At 39.5% G+C, this 18,939-nt stretch overlaps 1 long non-coding RNA gene across 1 annotated transcript; it reads right to left on the bottom strand.

Moving 5' to 3' along the window:
* Positions 1–431: 431 nt before the first annotated feature.
* On the bottom strand, positions 432–7,518 carry LOC143818999 (uncharacterized). The gene is made up of 3 exons (XR_013224727.1): positions 7,325–7,518; positions 6,713–6,803; positions 432–1,201 (listed from the first exon to the last, which is right to left on the bottom strand). It is a non-coding gene; the product is annotated as an uncharacterized LOC143818999 (long non-coding RNA).
* Between the last annotated feature and the right edge of the window lie 11,421 nt (positions 7,519–18,939).

Raw genomic sequence — 18,939 nt, 5'->3', positions numbered from 1 at the left:
ACTGTAACTTGGTGCAAAAGATGAGTTTATTCTAAAGCAAGAAAGTGAACCCAATTTGGTCGGAACTGGGGTTCAGGGGACTGAACACAGAATATAACCTTTCCACTCCTACCCCCAACTGTGTGAACCCGAATAACGTTGGATGCTTCAAAGAGAAAACAAACCTGGCAGCTGGCAGATAGCAGGGAGCCCAAGGACATAGTCCAAAGGTAGGGAAGTTTTTTTTAATTATTTTTGCAGGGGGAAGGAGATGCAAACAGGGAAACTAAAGAAAGGAACAATACATTTTATAGAGTTTATCTGCACATCTAAAAGCAATGAACCAAATAGCATAGGCATGCTGATGGAAAAGGACAGACATTCCAAATGGTTTGTGACACTGTCCAGACTTGGGAATCTCCAGGAGAAAACTGGAGATTTCAAAGGTCTTACAGTCCAATGCATTAATGAATCCCAACAAAATTTACAACATAAAAACAGTTCTCCACAGGAAGGCAATTAACACATCAGTCAGTTACTCTTCAAAGACTAATAGTGGCAACTATATGCAGAGTAAGGGTGGTGGTGGAAAGATACACATTGGAAACACACCAATTTGACAGAGCCAAAGTGGTTCTGACACTTTTACATGACTCTGCACCAAGTGACATGGCTTGCTATGCCTCATGTTGATAAGGGAGATAAAAATTAAGGATGTGGACAAGTTGGCATAACACTGCACATTACAGTTGTTTGGGTTTCAACAGGAGAGTTATTTATCCAGTAACACTATCCAGTTGCAATTGGATTGGAAATCAATTTGGCAGCTCTAGGTAGACTCTGGAGGAGGAGTCAGGAGTGGACAGGATTTGGGGCAGGCAGGGACCTGAGTGATAATGCTATGGAGTTCACTCTCCAAAGCAGCCATTTTCTCTAAGAGAATTGATCTCTATTGGCTGGAGTACAACTGGGGAAATATCAGTTCTATAACATAACAATAAAGTGCAGTGAATCAGCCTCTCCCACATTTCTTAAAAATTCTGGCCAACAATTCCAGACATCAATAAATGAGTCACTTTTATCTAGACTGAACTAAAGTGTACAAGTCAGTGGAAAAATGAATGTTGTGCATATCTTCTGAGTTTGTTTCTTCTAGGTCTAAAGCCATTGTTGTAGATGTAATACCCCCTCGCCCAGTATTTTGCCACAGTTTGAGCAGCACCTGAAGATTCAAAAACATTTCATAAGTAATTAATGGCTGATTTGGACAAAGCAAAGTAAGACAAGCAATGGACTGGTCTTGATAGTAAAGCCTCTAATGGCAGAAATTGGCAAGGCAACCTGGGACACTGTGTATGTGGATAGCACTCACAGCTGCATTTTTAATGGTCACTTCCCTTAATTGAAATACATAACAAACTATAAAGAAGCTTTCTAATGATGGTCATTAACTTCATTGATGCCAGTGCAATCATAACTCCAGGATGGCCACACTTTCTATTAAAAGAAAGGGAAAATGCGTTCCATTCTGGTCACACAACTGAGACCCCGAGGTGCTCCTTTTGGTGGGACAAGAGTGCATTTCTAATCTTTGGCATCATTTTTCTCATCTTCCTGTGTTTATCTTTCAGACATTCTACTCTCTTTACACCTTCCAGGCTTTTAGTTTAAATGTATGTGACTCCTGCCTACCAAGCTTTTTACAGCTCACATAGCTGTTGCTTATACTGCAGTGCTCATGGCCTTATTTGGCTTTTTCATCTCACTGAAGTATCAGTTCATTAATATTTGTTTGGAATGCCTGGGGTACTTCGATATGAGGCAGGTGAGAAGCAACATACTGAAGTTGTTGTTTGTATATCGTAAAATTGTTCAGGTGATAACAGAGCTATCTCCACTAAAAGCGGGGGAAAGCGGGCGTAATAACAGTGAAAAGAATATTGGAAGGACCAGTAAAATAAATGTAAGGCCAAAATGAAATGTAGAAGACGGCGAATGACCTTTTTCAATTCCTGAGTGGAAGGGCAATTTTTAAAAATGGATTCAAATATTTATATTCTTCTTCTCTACAAAGTATTTCAAAGTGGTCTCATATACCAAATATAGAAACACAGTCACATGCTACAGATTAGAAACACTTTATTAGATTCTACTCTTTGCATACACACGGTTTGGAATTATTCTCATAGAATATCTATGTGCCTGAATTGATCTTTGTTCATGGACTTCCATTTTATACTATGAGCATATTGTACCTCCAAAAAGTTGTTCCTGCTTGTTGGGAAATACTTGGGGGAACATGGGATAAGGCACAGAGGGCAATGGGAGGATAAATTGTGAGAATTATCTTACCTTTTTGGTCATATACCAGATTTGGCTCCAGTCTGCAGTCTAATTGAAGTTCACTACCATTCATCTGCAGTTACACTTAACATTTTTATTCATACATAACTAGTGATATGTATCTCATGTGATGATAGGATTTAGGATGCATATTTGAATACATAGGAATTTCAAAAGCTTGAGATTTTAAAATCAAGGCTAAGGAATAAGTGGCAGATGTATTGAACTGTGCATTTGTGGTCACGAAGGCTTGGTGATAAAGAAAATGACTGCAACCTTGTGATTGATCATATAGTTATTGGGGATTGGCTATAATTCTACATCCTGTCTTGGTTCTAACCAGGCTGAGAAAATGGCCTGTTCCTCTCTGGAATGTAGTTTGTGATAAGTTCTCTCACAAGACCAATTTATTGTATAGCTGAGATAGTCCTTCTCAAGGCTAGAGAGATGGAAGAAGAGTGTGTCACTAAGTTTATGTAAACAATTGAAAGTTTTTTTTGGGGGGGAGGGGGGAATGCAAACAGCTTTTTGGACCTGTCAGCAGTTCCTGGAAGGCTAAGGGCTGTAGGGTGTTCCCAGGAGGTACAGTGGGGAGGTAGAGATCCCAGGCTATTGGTTCATCTCCCACCTCCAAGGGAAGGGTATTTAACATGATATAATCCTATTGTTCTGGGCACAGATTTGGGAACTGTGTCTATATTTCTTCTGCAGCAAAAATATTTTTAAAAGTTTTTTTCTCCCACTCTGATTCATTGGGGCTGGGCAAAAGAACTCTAACTTGGCCATTTAGCTATCAGTCATACATCAGATTGATCCTCACATTTTCTGAACCAGCAGATAATAACACATATTAAAACCTTCTTATCAGGTAGAGCACCTCCTATCACAATACACTAAACAAAGAACCATAAACCAAAATCAATATGTTGGACAAGGGTATACCAAAACCCAGCTATAAATCAATTTATATCATTATAATAATATAAATACACAAAGGTAGATAATCTATTTATGCCTCGGTTTTCTGCCCTCATCAGGGTTACCAAGGCAGCTAAGAAATTAAAAACATAACATAATGAAATCAATTAGTACAAACAACTCCACAATTAAAACCTAGCTAAGATACACATGCAAAAATGTATGTTGAATGCAACCCCACTCAAAATGGGTGTTCCTTTATGTTCCAGGTTGGACCTTCTATGCACCAGTAGCACTACCAGCTTGTCAGGATCAGTTCAAAGTTTCTACAGCTAACCTGGACTCAGCCAGAAAAAAACAACAATAACTTGTTAGTCTGATATGATTTCAAAATCCCTGAATTTCTTTATATATTTTATATAAATATTTACATATCAGCTCAAATCAGATTTGTTTTATTTTTCCCCGGAGTGCTTTTAAAAGAGGTTAGGGATGAAATTAATGGGACTCCCATTTAAATACTGGAGAAGGAATCTTAATAACAAACTCTGACTGTAACGGAAGCAAAAATTCTACCCAGAATTAGGGGGAGAGGAAATAATTTAATATTAATCTATATGAAATGAAAGTGATAACTAAACTGCATACTGACAAACTGCAACTGTCTTGAGATGTATGCAGAAGCACAAAAACAGATGCACATGCTTATAGCTTTGAAAATGCATATTATTTAATGTTAGAAAAGAGTTGAAGACAAACAAAATTTGTGGCAGGCTGTGAGCTTCCATAAATCACTGCTCACTTCAGATCCTGTTAGTTTTTAATGCACTACTGGACCCAATATTTTCTACTAATTAACCCATCTTGATATTATTTAAAGTTTTTTTAAACACAGATGTATTTATTATAAATAGCCTTTCAAATTCAATGTGTAAGCCACAAAGGATATTTTTGCAGATTCAAAGTAATATTTAATTACCTGTCTATCTCATTCCATCAGTTATCAAAAAGTGGCAACAGAAAGGAGGCAGATGGGAGTAAAATGTATGAGAATGATAATAGCAGTACAGAAAAGGCCCCCCAGACCCTCTGCTGTCGACTCCTTCAAATTTCAGTATGTATTTGCTGGAATTTTACTCCCTCTGACATATGTGCTTTCTGTTCAGGGAATGTGTGAGGCATAAAGGCAATAAAGGATGGCATTTGGCAATAGTGCCCCCAGGCGCTTCCCTCATTCTCATGTGTTGCTAAATAAATGAATTACCGTAGATGCATGTTGCCATTCTGTCTCTGCTGGATCTCACTTTGTTTTCTAGAGATGGCGGTTTGGGGATAAGTAATGTAATACACAATTTTAAAACCAGGCAGAAGATAATAGCTGAGCTAGAGCGTCTGCTTCCTGTTGAGCTCCTCTGATGCATGTACAAGTACAAAACGAGTCACTGTGCTTTGCTTTATTCTTATACCTTCTTAAGATCCAAAGAGTGAGAAAATAGGGGGGGGGGGGGGGAAACATTGATGCCTCTTGAGTCCTTACTTTTTTTAAAGAAAAAGAATCCCGCTATACCAGTATCTCAAGTTCTGATTTCAAAATGGCAAGACTCCCATTGGCCTTAGCAGAGCCAATGACATATTGTACCTCTTTTTCTTTTCTTTTTTCTTTCTAAAAGTTTGTAAAAGCTTTAAAAATATGGGAGCAAAGTTCTTAACACACTGATAAGTTCATCACCATCTCTTAGTATATGAAACTCCACCAGAGGTACATAGCATTGCAATGCAGGGGTAATTGACAAGACATTCCAGATCACCTAAACCGTTCTTTAAACAAGGAGCCATCTGTTGATTACAGAATAAGAACACAAAGCCAGGGAAAATATGCGGGCACAATACAGACAGCTAAGCACTTGAAAGTTCTGTTAATACAAAAGGGAGAAAATTGATGTGTAACTCTCATTTTCAAATAATTGATTATTAAGAGCTTAACTTTGACTAGATTTTTCTCAGTGACCTGGATCTAATAACTCTCTTCTTCTAAGTGAAGAGTCCTGTTACTAATGAGAATTATGTAGATATCAAGAAATTGCAGCCAAGATTTCTGTTCCGAGAGATTTTGCTTCTCTCTCTCAATCTCACTTTATTTTTTCTGCAGTAAAACAAAAATATTAGGAACAAATCCATAAGAAAAATGCCTGAAAGTCACAGTAGGGTGATAATAAAAAGGCACAAAAAATATGCTGCTACTCTATTGTGACCTGTGTTTTTCTGAGGTATAAAACTTTTCCTTCATCTTCTGAACATACACAGTATTTTATTGGAATTGGAGAAAGTCCCCGTAGCCACTCACTACATTGGTGTTTATTGGCCGTTCTACTCAGGGACTTGTGTATTCAGATAAAAATAAAATATATAGCCAAATAATTGTGTGCTGGAGGAAAACTTTTGTTCATATAACATATGCTGTCTACGAGGTAATTTCCAATTCTATTGCTCTTCTCTTGTGCCCAAGTTTTTCTACTATTAATACCCATTCAGAATTTATTTCATTAATCTTTACCTAAGTAAACCGCAAAAGTGGTGGGATGTCTTATACAAATCTGAGGGCCCTCACCTATATTTTTGAGGTGCAAAAATTATGACAATTGTTTTTCCACTGCACTGTTTTCTCACCGTTACATTATACATATTAACACATTTATTTATATGGTAAGGTAAAGGTAAAGGTAAAGGTATCCCCTGTGCAAGCACCGAGTCATGTCTGACCCTTGGGGTGATGCCCTCTAGCGTTTTCATGGCAGACTCAATACGGGGTGGTTTGCCAGTGCCTTCCCCAGTCATTACCATTTACCCCCCAGCAAGCTGGGTACTCATTTTACCGACCTCGGAAGGATGGAAGGCTGAGTCAACCTTGAGCCGGCTGCTGGGATTGAACTCCCAGCCTTATGGGCAAAGCTTTCAGACGGCTGCCTTACCACTCTGCGCCACAAGAGGCTCTCATTTATATGGTATGTGTCACAAAATTGTCACACAGAACCTGAAAGAGAAAGTTCAGGATCCCAATTCAATATGTGCTGCCTATTGCATAGCCATATAAAATCAGCCTTAATCATATGCATACATTATTTCCATGGTGGGAGGTGGGGAGACTGGCAGTGCGATCCTATGCAGCGTGGCTTCAGCAGAAGTCTCTGGATTTCAGAGCATAATATTACACTGAAAATATACTGTGCTAGCCCTTCCCAAACAGTTTGTTGATACAATTTCAGTGTAGCCTTGGCTGCTGGACCAGCATGAGTCAAGCAACAGAAAGCTCATGTTGCACAAAAATCATGTCCTTTACAAGGGCATTAGCAATATCCTTCAACATGTACTTAGTAGTGGCTGTGTACAAAACCTACCAATAGTATTTAATTACAGTACTTAAAATGTCCTGTTCAAAAAGATAAACAGAAAAAGGCATTATATAAGAAAATACCCCAGGTTCATTAAGATAAATGAAGATTCTTCAACATCTTTTAAGGATCCTCTGCTGAAAGACTGGAGTTTTTTAGTTCAAGGGCTTGCACCTAAAATAACTTTAGAAGAGCTATCACTGAAAGAATCATTAATTACTCTATATATCAAAAAGAGACCCATTTTTGGCCTCAATTAACTTGTTTTTTTCATGGCTTCAGATGAAATATTCTGTTAAATGATATATACATATTTACCATACAGTGATACTTTCTAGATACTGACTGTAAAACAGAGATGCATATCAAAATCCTGCCAGCAATAGATAGGGATTCATTTTTAAACCCTTTCTCATCTCAGGATGGAGACAAAGGGCTTTTGAAGAAGGGTGCTTTATAGGCATGGGCACGAACTGGAAAATGAACCATAAACCAAACCACAAACTGAACTGTACCAAGAAGTTTCTTTGTGAACTGAACTGGTTCATGGTTTGTGACTCCCAAACCTCATTGAAAGTGACAGCAGTCCCTTTAAATGGGGCTTGTAAAAACCCTGAAAAACAGCTCCTTACTACTCAGCTGCCTGGGGAGTTGTTTTCTACAGTCCCTTTAAATTTTAAAACAGTGCCAAATACCTGAGTGTAGCTATTCTTCAAACTGTCTTCTGTAGTCCCTTTAAAGTTCTCTCCTGGTGGTGAGAGAGTTGTCAAGTCATAGTGCTTACACAGTGCAACCCCATAGGGGTTTCAAGGGAAGGGACTAAGAGAGGTAGCTTGCCATTACTTGCCTCTGCGTAGTGGCCTTGTATATCCCTGGGGGTCTCCCATCCAAATAATAAACAAGTCTGTCTCTGCTCAGCTCCTGAGATCTGATGATAGATGCAAATGGGTAGCCATGTTGGTCTGAAGCAGCACAATAAAATCAGAGTCCAGTAGCGCCTTTAAGACCAACTAAGATTTATTCAGGGCGTGAGCTTTCGAGTACACTCAAAAGCTTTCAAGTACACTTAAAGGTGCTACTGGACTCTGATATTATTGAGATCTGATGAGATTGCCTGAGCTATCCAGGTCAGAGCCAGACTTGCTGAGTGGAGTTTAAGTTATTTTATTTACTAGTTTAATTTTTTTATATTGTTGCTCTGCTCCTCAGGTACTTGGTGGTTCGGTGGATGCCATCTCAATAGTAGAAATAAATAAAATTAGAATTTGGTAGTCTCCTATTGTTTCAACTCTGAAAAACAAAACATGAGAGAGGCAGTGCTGTACAGTTGGGCTAGAACTGGGGAGACCCTGATTCAAATCCATATTCCGCCCTGAAGCTCCAAGGATAACTATAGACCAGCTGCTTTCAGTTTAAATCTACCTAGAGTTGATGTGTTGGTAAACGAGAGCAGTGTACACTACCTGAACTCCTTGAAGGAAAAATAGAATAAAAAGAGTATAATAGCAGCCAGACAGAAATAGCAGTCAGAATAACAGAATAGCAGTCAGAAATGCCTGAATTTTTGAGCATGTCTCTTTTCTGTATTTGTAGCCAATAGAGAGGTTTGAAAAATGGGATAAGCCTTGGGAACATCTGTGAGTTCCAGATAGCCAGTTTAGAGGACTGTCTTCTTACTCTGACTAAAATTGCTAAAGCCATTTAATTGTAGGCTTAGGGTATTATTTCACATCTTTTCCTATTAAGTTTGGAGTTTCTCAGTTGAATGGGCAGGACGTCTTGCAGTGCTAGCTAAAAGTAGCATAAGCAGCATATTTTCATTATTTTCAGGTTTCTCAGTCTCTGAGTCATGCCTCTGCTTTTGGCTTTCTACTTACATGCCACAGTCTGTAGGATATTGCCATTTGAATGACTACAAACTGTAACACAAACAACCCTTCCTGATTTCATTGAGAGTAGATGGCCGAGAGGACCTGAATAACAACACACTTCAAGGATCCGGATAAAGAAGGAATCCTTTGGACAACAACTGCTTACAAGACTTTATGCTTCACACCCTATGTGGTCACACCCCAGTCACCAAAGCCAAGTCCACAGACTTTAGAGAGCAGGGTGGCACACAAGAAGACAAAACAGTTACAAAACCCAAGAAGGCAGATAGTCTATCCTCCTTGGCTGGTAGTCTGCCACCACCTCTGAACGGGTCCCTAGGCACCCAAGACCCAGAGGCAGCCTTGGAGCCTATTAGGGAATTACCTGGGAACTTGACCCTGTCCAGGGACAAGTCCCACAGTCAAAAGGCTTATTTGGTAGTATGGCACAAGTAAGGCAGGCTAGGTTACGTCTTAGCTTGTTTCAGAATAAAAGGACACAGTTCTAAAAAATAAGTTGATATTTATTTAAGGTGCACACATATAATTATACACAGGCAGTGAGAAAACAAAAACGTTATAAAGTATAACTAGCTAATACATGATACTCACAAGAATGGCATGATGATAAGACAGAATTTCTAAGTTGCAGGTTCTCAGAGGCACGGACAAAGTTCCTTCCAAATCAGAATTGCTAATTAATTTTGCGCACACCAGGAGGTTACAATACGAAACCTTTATGGCTGATTCCCACGTGGGGGTCTTGGCACACAAACCAATCATCTCCAAAGCAACAATTTACTACTTGACCAATGGGGTTACAAATGTCAAGTCAGGGGAGCCAATCCTAAATCAAGGTGATGTAATGTTGACCCATCTCACCCAAGGCCCATTTCTCTTAACAAGTTAATTGGAGACAACTGGCACTGATTGTCTTATCAGGGAGTGCGAATAGAGTGAAGCTTCTCAAGGACACAGGTGCATCTAATTGGCACTACATTCCTACACTATGAGAGCAAAGACTTTCACAGGAGGCCCACTAAAGATTTTGCAGGGCCGAAGCCTGAACCAAAGTTTCAGGAACAAGATTTTAAGCTACTATTTCACTACACCCTAACAATAGTATAAAACCTTCAGACATATTTTCACCCCTGGATTCTACCGTAGGGCCAATTCTGTACCACTCTGGGCTGCCGCCAGTGCATTGCTGCAGAACTGCATGCTGTCTCCCCATGTGGGACACATTTCAGTGCTGGATCATCCCAAGGGGTACACATTTCAGGGGGACACCCAGTGGTACCCAGTGTCCTGCCGAAATGTGTCCCCCTGGGAAACCCAGTGGCAGCAGGAAGGTTCCACTGTGGGGGGGGGGGCATTTTTTTAAAAAATTACTGGAAGGTAGGATTGTATTCCACAGAACCCCAATTTCCTGCAAAATAAAATAAAAAGCCCTGGTCCACCCTGCGACACTATGAAATACTGTGAAGCTGTCCAGATTTTGAGACACAGTAACAAGAGGCCGAGCTGCAGGGCTTTTCCAGCAGAGCTCTAACCTTGTTACCTTATCATTACTGTCAGTGATGGGCAGCCTCATTGTGTTGAACCAGGAATATGTAAGGGGAGAGGGGCATCAAGTGTTAAGGTAGAGATTTTTGTAGACCCAGCGTAAGAGCCTGGATTGTGGATAAATCATACTATTTTAAAAGTGGTGATTTAAAAGACCTAAGTGGTCTCTGTGTTCACAGACATCACAAGGGGTCAAACACTACAAATGAGCAATCCAAAATGGCACTAGATGTTTGGTGGGATCTTTGGAAATTACTTAGGACTAAAACAATATTGCAAACTTTCAGCCCCAATTCAACCCTGAACTTGCCATCTTGAGGATGAAAACATGTCCTGCATGTTGTTAGCACTATGCCACTTTAGACTGGCTCTCAGGCCTTTGGATTGACACAGAAAAAGTGCACTATTGAAAATAGAGAATCAGTGGCAGAAAAAAGAGAATATGATTTCCCCTTCCTTGTGAGTTCTTGTAGTTTCCTGCTTGTTCTGTTATAATTTAACTGCATCTTTCTAAATCCCTTCCTAAAATATTGCCTGTTGGATCCAATTTGTTGTTCTAAATTTGGAAATCCATATTTTGTCTTAGCCTTTCTTTCCTGTTATTTCCTTTAATTATTAATCATAGAATATAATGGATAATTTGATATATTACATTTTCTTGCAGCCCACTGTTTCTCCAGGGAGATCTGGGCTGTGAACACAATTCTGCCTTTCTCCACTGTAAAAGAGAAGACCTAGGGGAAAATAACTAGCCAAGATCTCCCAGGGGACTTCTGTAGCTCTCTCCATAGGATGAATGGTTTTTTCCTTTAATTCATTTGCTATGAGAGGGAGTAATTGCTCCCAAAGAAACTCTTTTATGGCCTTTGGTAGAAGTCTTGCCTGGACCAAACTTCCACATTACAGGAAATTGGAGGGGAAACAAAACAGTACCCCCATCAGCATCAGCCCCCAATAATAAAGAGTGCAGGAACAACAGCAATATGCTCTCTCCACCAACTCAGAAATAAGAACATAAATAGCCAACCCTACTGGGCCAGTAAACAAGGAATCTCTGGTGTGGACTGAAGCACAAACACCACCAAACAGCTTCCCAGCATGACTCTGCTTCTGTTGTTTCCTATATCATGGCTGCAACTGCTTCAGCCTCATTGCAGTCAAGAGATTCTACCCCAGACCTGGTGAAATGCCAAACAGGACAGCCACAAGATATGTTTAGCAAACTCTTCTTGTGTAGACAAATCCTGATTGAGTTCTGGGGAGCTGAGTGGGCAATGTGTTGACCTGAAAAATGTTTGCTTCTCATTGTTTGGTACACACAGAATTGGCAATAATGTGGGAGACCCAGAGAGATGGGAGGAGCATCCTTACCTTGGGACATTTCATTTTATCAGGAGATGCCCAGTTATATGTCACATGTTTTTGCAAACATGCTTTTGTTTCAATAACTAGTTTTTAGATGCTTTTAAGCAACTCTAGTAAAGAGATGGAGATGCAATATTGCTCTCCTGCAAGCCCCTTCTCATAAGGGAGAAAAACTTTAACGTTTACTTTTAGCATCTATGGTGTTATATAGAATTAAATGTAGCTGTCCAGGGTCCTGTTGCCAATCACAATGATTCTCAAATAGCCTCTAGTTTTTTGTTTTCCATCCATGGGTAGAGAAAAGTGGCATATAAGTACCAACTCTTCTTCTTCTTCTTCTAGCTAAAAGGAGACAAAAATGAGAAGGGGGTAACTGGGATTCTCCACTTATTTATATGAGAATTGTTCCCTCAAGAGAACTCTTGAAATAAACCAGGACAGGTTCACCAGAATGGGTTTTTATTTAAAACACAAACACACTGAAAACGCACACAAGGCTAGCTGAAAGGAAATCAGGAAGGAGTGGGGAGATAGCTATTTTGGGGAAATTATAGTTACCAGTCTCATATAGGTCCATAGAGGCAGGCAGCAAAAAAGACCAGCATTTCACAGGGAGAAGAAAAGGCCCAGAGGCAAGTTGGGGATATGCAGAGGATTCAAGAACATATACACGTACATCTATGAAGAAGGATGTCCATATTTTACAGTGCAAAATGTTCCCTAGACCAGTCTGAACATGATGGATTTTACAGAGATGGACAATAATCTGGTTGGTTTTACCTGAGGTGACCCATAGGTGTAACTGGTGCTTGATGACCCTCTGATCTCCAGATAGGAAAAGCTGCCAGGCTTTTTGAATAACATTAAATATTGCTGAATTAAGGTGTAGAGGTGAGCGGAAGTAAGTCTGGGTCTTGATGAGCTTAAATCCAAGATGAGGTAATATGTTATTGGGATGCACGTTGTCCTATTTATGCATCTCCCTGGGTTGGGGAAGAAACCAATAGAGAGTCAGCTGTTCTTTCCCCATAATTCTAAATTTTTTGTCTAGACATCTCTGTCGGACATCAATTTTATTGTCATTTTAGGTCAGACAGTGTGTTGCTTGTGATATTTGAAATGATATTAAAGGAAGGGAACTTACAGTTTTCTATCTGTAAACTGCCCCTAAATGAGAGGAAGGGCCTGACTTTTAACTACCCAAAGCCTCATCAATGTTATTGTGTGTGTGTGTGTGTGTGTGTGTGAATTACCTTCTCATCACAGCTGACTGTTGGTGATACCAGTAAGGGAACTTCAAAGCAAGTGAAAGGTGGCTTGTCTTCCTCTGCAGTATCTTCCTTGCCAGTCTCTCTTCCAAATCCTGACCCTGCTTAGCTTTGGAGATCTAATGAGATCAGGCCAGCCAGGCCAGGCTTCCCTCCCAGAGATGATATTAACAGATTTCTAGGAACTGGAAATAATTTTCAAATAGGAGGTGATAAAACATTACTTTTGGAAGTTGACTGGCCACATGCTAGTTCTTAGAGTTCCCTGTTATGAGCATGATAATTACTACATTCCCCCTCTCCCCGGAAGCAGTGCATTTCTTCTTCCCAAATACACACACCAATATAGCTTATCAAATTACATGAATCAGAGAGTGTCCCAAAGGCTTTCAAAAAATAAGCTGTCCGAGATACAGTCAAACTGAATATGTGAAGATACAATTCAAAACATTTAAAAGCCATTAAAAAAACTTTACAAAAGGGTCATTATTTTAAATGTTTGCCACTAAATGCTGTTAAAAATATCCAACACTGATAAAGTATTAGAGAAGTGGTGAAAACTTTAAAATCCAGCTTGGTGATGTGGTTAGGAGTGAGGACTTCTAATCTGGTTCAATTCTGCGCTCCCCCACATGCATCCAGCTGGGTGACCTTGGGCTCGCCACAGCACTGATAAAGCTTTCTGACTGAACAATAATATCAGGGCTCTCTCAGCCTTACCTACCTCACAGGGTGTCTGTTGAGGGGAGAGGAAAGGAAAGGTGATTGTAAACTGTTTGAGACCCCTTTTGGGTAGTGAAAAGCAGCATATACAAACCAACTCTTCTTCTGAATGGTCATGGACAGTAAAGAAACTAGGTTAATCAGAGAAATGGGCTCTTGTTCCACTTTCTTTGTAATCAGGCAATGTATCATTTTTCATAGTTGCACTAGGCAGGGAGAGAAGCTGTAAGCTTTCTTTCTCTAAATTAAGTAATATGCTCTAAAATTACAGCTTTTAAAATTGAATTATTTTCTTTTGCAGGGATCCTGACAGAACTTTTCCAAATCGTTAATCTAGTGAATAGCTTCACATTTGATGCACAATCATTATTTACAAGCAATGCCAATTTGTTGGTTGAAATAACAGATTATTATTAAGCATGAATTGCCTTCTACCTCCTGGGACCCTCATGAAAACGAGATGCTGCATTTCTAAAGAGGCCTCCTGAAAAGGAACATTTACAAGTAAATAACAAAACTGAACATTTGGTAAATTGCTGCTACTGTAAGCCTTAAATCAAATTCGACTTAAATAGAATCATCTCCTGTGCGATTGACGACAGATTTGTGATTTATCATGTGCTTCTATTGCCAGTGCATCACATAAAATAAGATGACTGCTAATGCAACAGGCTAGCTGCATTGTAACAATTCTATGACAACAAGTAGTGAATAATTTTTAGTAGTTAAACAGTTGGCTCATGCTGCTAAATTTTTGCACAAATTGCATATTTACCAAGTATACCCAGTATGTAAAGAAACATTAATCTGACCATGATGCTTCTGGCTCTCTGCCTGTGTAGCTTTGAAGTTTGCATACATGATCAAATGGAGGAACTTATTGTGAACTGGCAGTTGGTCCCCGAACGGCGGTATATAAATCCAATTATAAATAAATAAATAAATAAAATTGACACAATCATCTCTAAAAGTGCAAATAATGCATTTGTTGAAATCAGTGGATACCATTCCAAGTGTCAGATACCTGCAAAATATGCTTATGGCTATCTTCACAGTCTTGTAGTAAGTCTTTCACATAAAAAAGCCAGACAATGAAGTCTATATTTTGAGATATAAAGAAAGAAGTATTGGGGTACTGAAATGTTCCACCATCATTAGAATCTCTTGAATAATTATTATAGTTTGGGGCAGTCCAATTTTTTTAAATAAGATTGCCTCCATACACAATGAAATAATATTTTTCTGGCTTAAAAGAAGCTTATATGCATATGTGCGTGTGTATGTCTTGTGTGTCTGTATGTATATGTATGTGTCTACCCCTTATACCACTTATAGAAGGCATAGATAGCTTAACCCCTTCCCCAGACACATTGGATTTATCCACTTTGAGAGAGAGAGAGAGAGAGAGAGAGAGAGAGAGAGAGAGAGAGAGAGAGAGAGATGTTGAAATGCTCTTAGCAAAAGCAAGATATTTTTTATGATTTTCCAATATTTGCAGGACTAAATATTATACCAAATAATCTTATATGTTATGTTTTCAAACATTTGAATATCTTTTCTTTTTGTTTTTTTGAAATATCGACAATGAGATGAAAGGCCATATGGAAACTATAGTGGTCAAATAAATGTAGTTAAAAGTGTAATCTACTTTCTAAGCTCAAAAAAACTTTTCAAAACCACCAGGACCTTTATAGCTGTAAGCAGAAAAAAAATAGAATATGGCAACTCTGTCTTTATGTGACAGAAGATTGAACTAGACAATAGGGGAGAGATGGAAAAAATACAGTGTATTTTATGGGAGATTCAGTAACAGCATCTGATTATGGGAGGTTTTTAGGATTGCTGCAGGTATCTCCAAATTGATCTGCATCAATAGATAATTATGTATCACTACCAAAGGTGATATTCTTTTGGTTTTGTTACCCAAAGGGGTCTATTTCCTGGTGTGCCAATGCCCAATGAAGGACACAACAGGGTGATGCCAGAAGCAGACAGAACTCCTTGAACTGAATAATGGGGCCTCTGAGTTAAAGACAACCAAGAAGTCTGCTCTTTTTATACATTCAAGCAAGCAATCATGGACATGTACAGATATCCTGGATGACTTAACAGTTTGACATATTTTATTTTAATGAATATTTTCACCACACAAACCTATTTTTATCAAGCAGACAGTCAAGCAGACATATGGTGATCACATTTTGATAATTATTTCTGCAAAAGGGACTTTCCAAGCTCTTTGAATAGATCCTCAGTATAAACAACCTTATCCTCGGTACCTGGTCTCGTGCTTGGTCAGGGACTTTTTGTCACACTTTTACCACATCCTGTTCTTTATATATGCTTGTTGTGCGTATTGACCAGAAATGACTTGCTGTTCTAATGTTTGTGTGCTCTAATAATATATGATTATGTAATGGCAAAATATTTTGCTATTTTGCTCTTATAAAAATGGTGTTAGACTTGCTAGCTTGTCCTTCAGATTTACTTATTAGGTCATTGAAATTCTATTAGCCACCCGATAGCTAAAATTGTGGTCAAGAGTTTTTTTGCGAGAGAAAAAAGACACACTGAAGCAAAGGAATGTGTGAAAACCCATTTTGCATTCCTTTAGTGGCCCACTCCTAGTCACCCAATCATTTGAAACAATCTTCTGATAAATGAAGAATCAAATGAATTTTCAAAAAAGAAATACATAAGACACAGTCCACTCATTTTATAAAATAAAGTTTACCTTAATCATTTTGCTCCATTTTGCAGCCCCGTTAATCCTTGATATGAAACTGATTCACAAGTGTCTTTGATGGGCGTAACTCTGCAGTCCTATTAAATTCAAAAGAGATGTATGCACTGTCCTTAAATTGTGTCTACCCATTTCATGTTTTAATCTTTCTTTTCCTGCAGTCTTCACCTTTTTCTGTTTCCTTCAACTTTTACTAGCCTTATTGTGTGTTTTCCTCCAGTGACTCTTGCCTATTGGTAATGTGAATGAACAATGCTAGCCTTAGATATACACCCTTCTAATTCCAATGAAGAGAATGAGGTTACAACAGTGTTCATGATTGCACTATTAGTTGCTTGTAACCTTAACAAGTACCTGAATGCTAGCAATGTGCATTTCTAAATAAATTAATCAAAATAAACCCTTTTATTCATTCAGTAACGGCCCAAGGGAACCCTTCAGTGAAGACAATAGCTTGGGTTTAACTAGTTTATTTAACTAAAACTGATCTATACCATATTTGAATATGCTAACATACTTAAATGAGTGGACTGTGCTAGGCAGCCTGCCCATGGCTGCCTTTTCTTGCAGACCATCCTGATTCCAAATACTGCCAGCATCTTCTGCTGGCTTTGTTTATAATTGCCTGCACAGAAAGTGCCGGGAGATGCCCATTCTCATGCCATTACTTGATGACCCACACAACCACTTCCTGGGTCAGAAAGATGTTGCTCAGTACCCTTTCCTGCCATATCCTGTTACACCAAAAATGATACACTATTCAGGACACAGCCTCAACCACTCTGGATATCTCCAGGTGTTTCCCAATCATCCCTACCTATCATGATTAGTCTGTCCAATCCCTGCCAAACTAGTTATGGTCTGTCCAACCCTTACCAAGCACAGTTAATGGCTAGGACGATTTAACTGATCTTCACCAAGACATTCCAAAGCTGGTGAAAAAGGTATCATGAAAAGCCAATGATAGGAGGAACCCCAAAATGCTGGCCTGGCCCATTTGTGACCTGATAATACCATGATGCCTCAAGAGAGGCTGGGTGGGCAGCAGCTAGCAGCCAAAGCCTGGTTAGGGGAGGAATGGCTAGAATATAACCTGACCCCCTGTGCTTCCCTCTTGGCCCCAGCCAATATTTACTTTCCCAATGGGGCTTTGTGCCTTCCTTGAATTCTATTGGGCTGGGCAAAGTGCCCCCTGAAATTAATGCCAGGAATTCTACTCCCCCCCCCAAAAAAAAAAGATTGCCATGATTCTAGCAACTCTCTTTGCAGTTGCAAGGTATTAGCAAAAGGAAAAGGGAGGAGAGAGACAAATAGCAGCAAACCTATGGTGATTCCATATAGTTTTCAAGATATATTCATAGATGGTTTGCCATTGGCTGCCTCTGTGATCCTGGTATTCAAAGTCAAACACCTTTATTGGCATGATCATAGCAAAACATCTGTTTAAAAGACAAAGCAATTCAACTCCTAGATCACTTGGAGAAAATCCTGTGGAGGAATTTTGTAATGACTTCAGTTACTTGAGGATTGTGATCCAGTAAAAGAGAGTGCACTACTGTTGAGGGACCATGGATCTTGCTCACTCACATGAGAGGATATATGTAGCATTCTCTAAGATCGTTGTGTTGCTCACAAAGGAGGAGAATGTGCTCCACTGACTCAGGTTTCTTGGCAGGACATGAGCAGAGTCTGTCAACATATTGGATTTAAGCATATCGACCTTTATTCACTGCCATTGGCAGGAGGTTTAGTCTTGCTAGCATAAAAAATCGCTTCAGGGAAGATGATTTTAAAGATGTAAAGTACTCCAGGATCCTTCTTGCTGGGGGATAGATTTATAAAAAGATGGGAGAGCATGTTTTGCGTGCTCCGGCAACAGTGTTTGGATAGTCAGTATCCAGAAGTTGTGAGTTCTTTTAGCACTTGACAATTTTGTTGCCTGATGGTGTTGTAAGCTTGGTTCCCAAGAGCTCAATAGCCAGGCCTAAAGACTTTAGTTTGATGTTAATCTTCACGAGCCAGGGTGTTAGAAAGTTATCAGACAACATAAGTAGATTACATTCCCAGATTTTGTTCTAAAGAGGCCAATTGGGTGATCTCTAGGTATATTGTGGAGGCAGAAATGCATTTGGGGAGACCCAATAATTGATGGGGAAGAAATGGAGGTAGTGACATATTTTATTTTCCTGGGCTCAAAGATCACTGCAGATGGGGACTGCAAAGAAATTAAAAGACGCTTGCTCCTGGGGAGGAAAGTTATGGCAAATCTAGACAGCGTCCTAAAAAGCAGAGATATCACCCTGCCAATGAAAGTGCATCTAGTCAAGGCTATGGTCTTCCCAGTTGCAATGTATGGCTGTGGAAGTTGGACTATAAGGAAGGCTGAGCATCAAAGAATTTAGGTTTTTGAACTCTGGGGCTGGAAAAGACTCTTGCGAGTCCCTTGGACTGCAAAGTGAACAAACTGGTCAGTCCTTGAGGAGATCAGCCCTGACTGCTCTTTAGAAGACCAGATCCTGAAGATGAAACTCAAATACTTTGGCCTCCTCATGAGAAGGAAGGACTCCCTGGAGAATGCCGGGAATGATTGAGGGCAAAAGAAGAAGGGGATGACAGAGAATGAGTTGGTTGGATGGAGACACTGAAGCAGTCAGCACAAACTTAAATGGACTTTGAGGAATGGTAGAGGACAGGAAGGCCTGGAGGATCATTGTCCATGGAGTCACGATGGATCGGACATGACTTTGCACCTAACAACAACAACAAATAATTGA

This window comes from Paroedura picta, chromosome 10 (genome assembly GCF_049243985.1).
Source record: "Paroedura picta isolate Pp20150507F chromosome 10, Ppicta_v3.0, whole genome shotgun sequence".
NCBI classification, from domain to species: domain Eukaryota; kingdom Metazoa; phylum Chordata; class Lepidosauria; order Squamata; family Gekkonidae; genus Paroedura; species Paroedura picta.
Note: the sequence above shows the minus strand (reverse complement) of the source record. Positions and strands in the feature narration are given on the sequence as shown.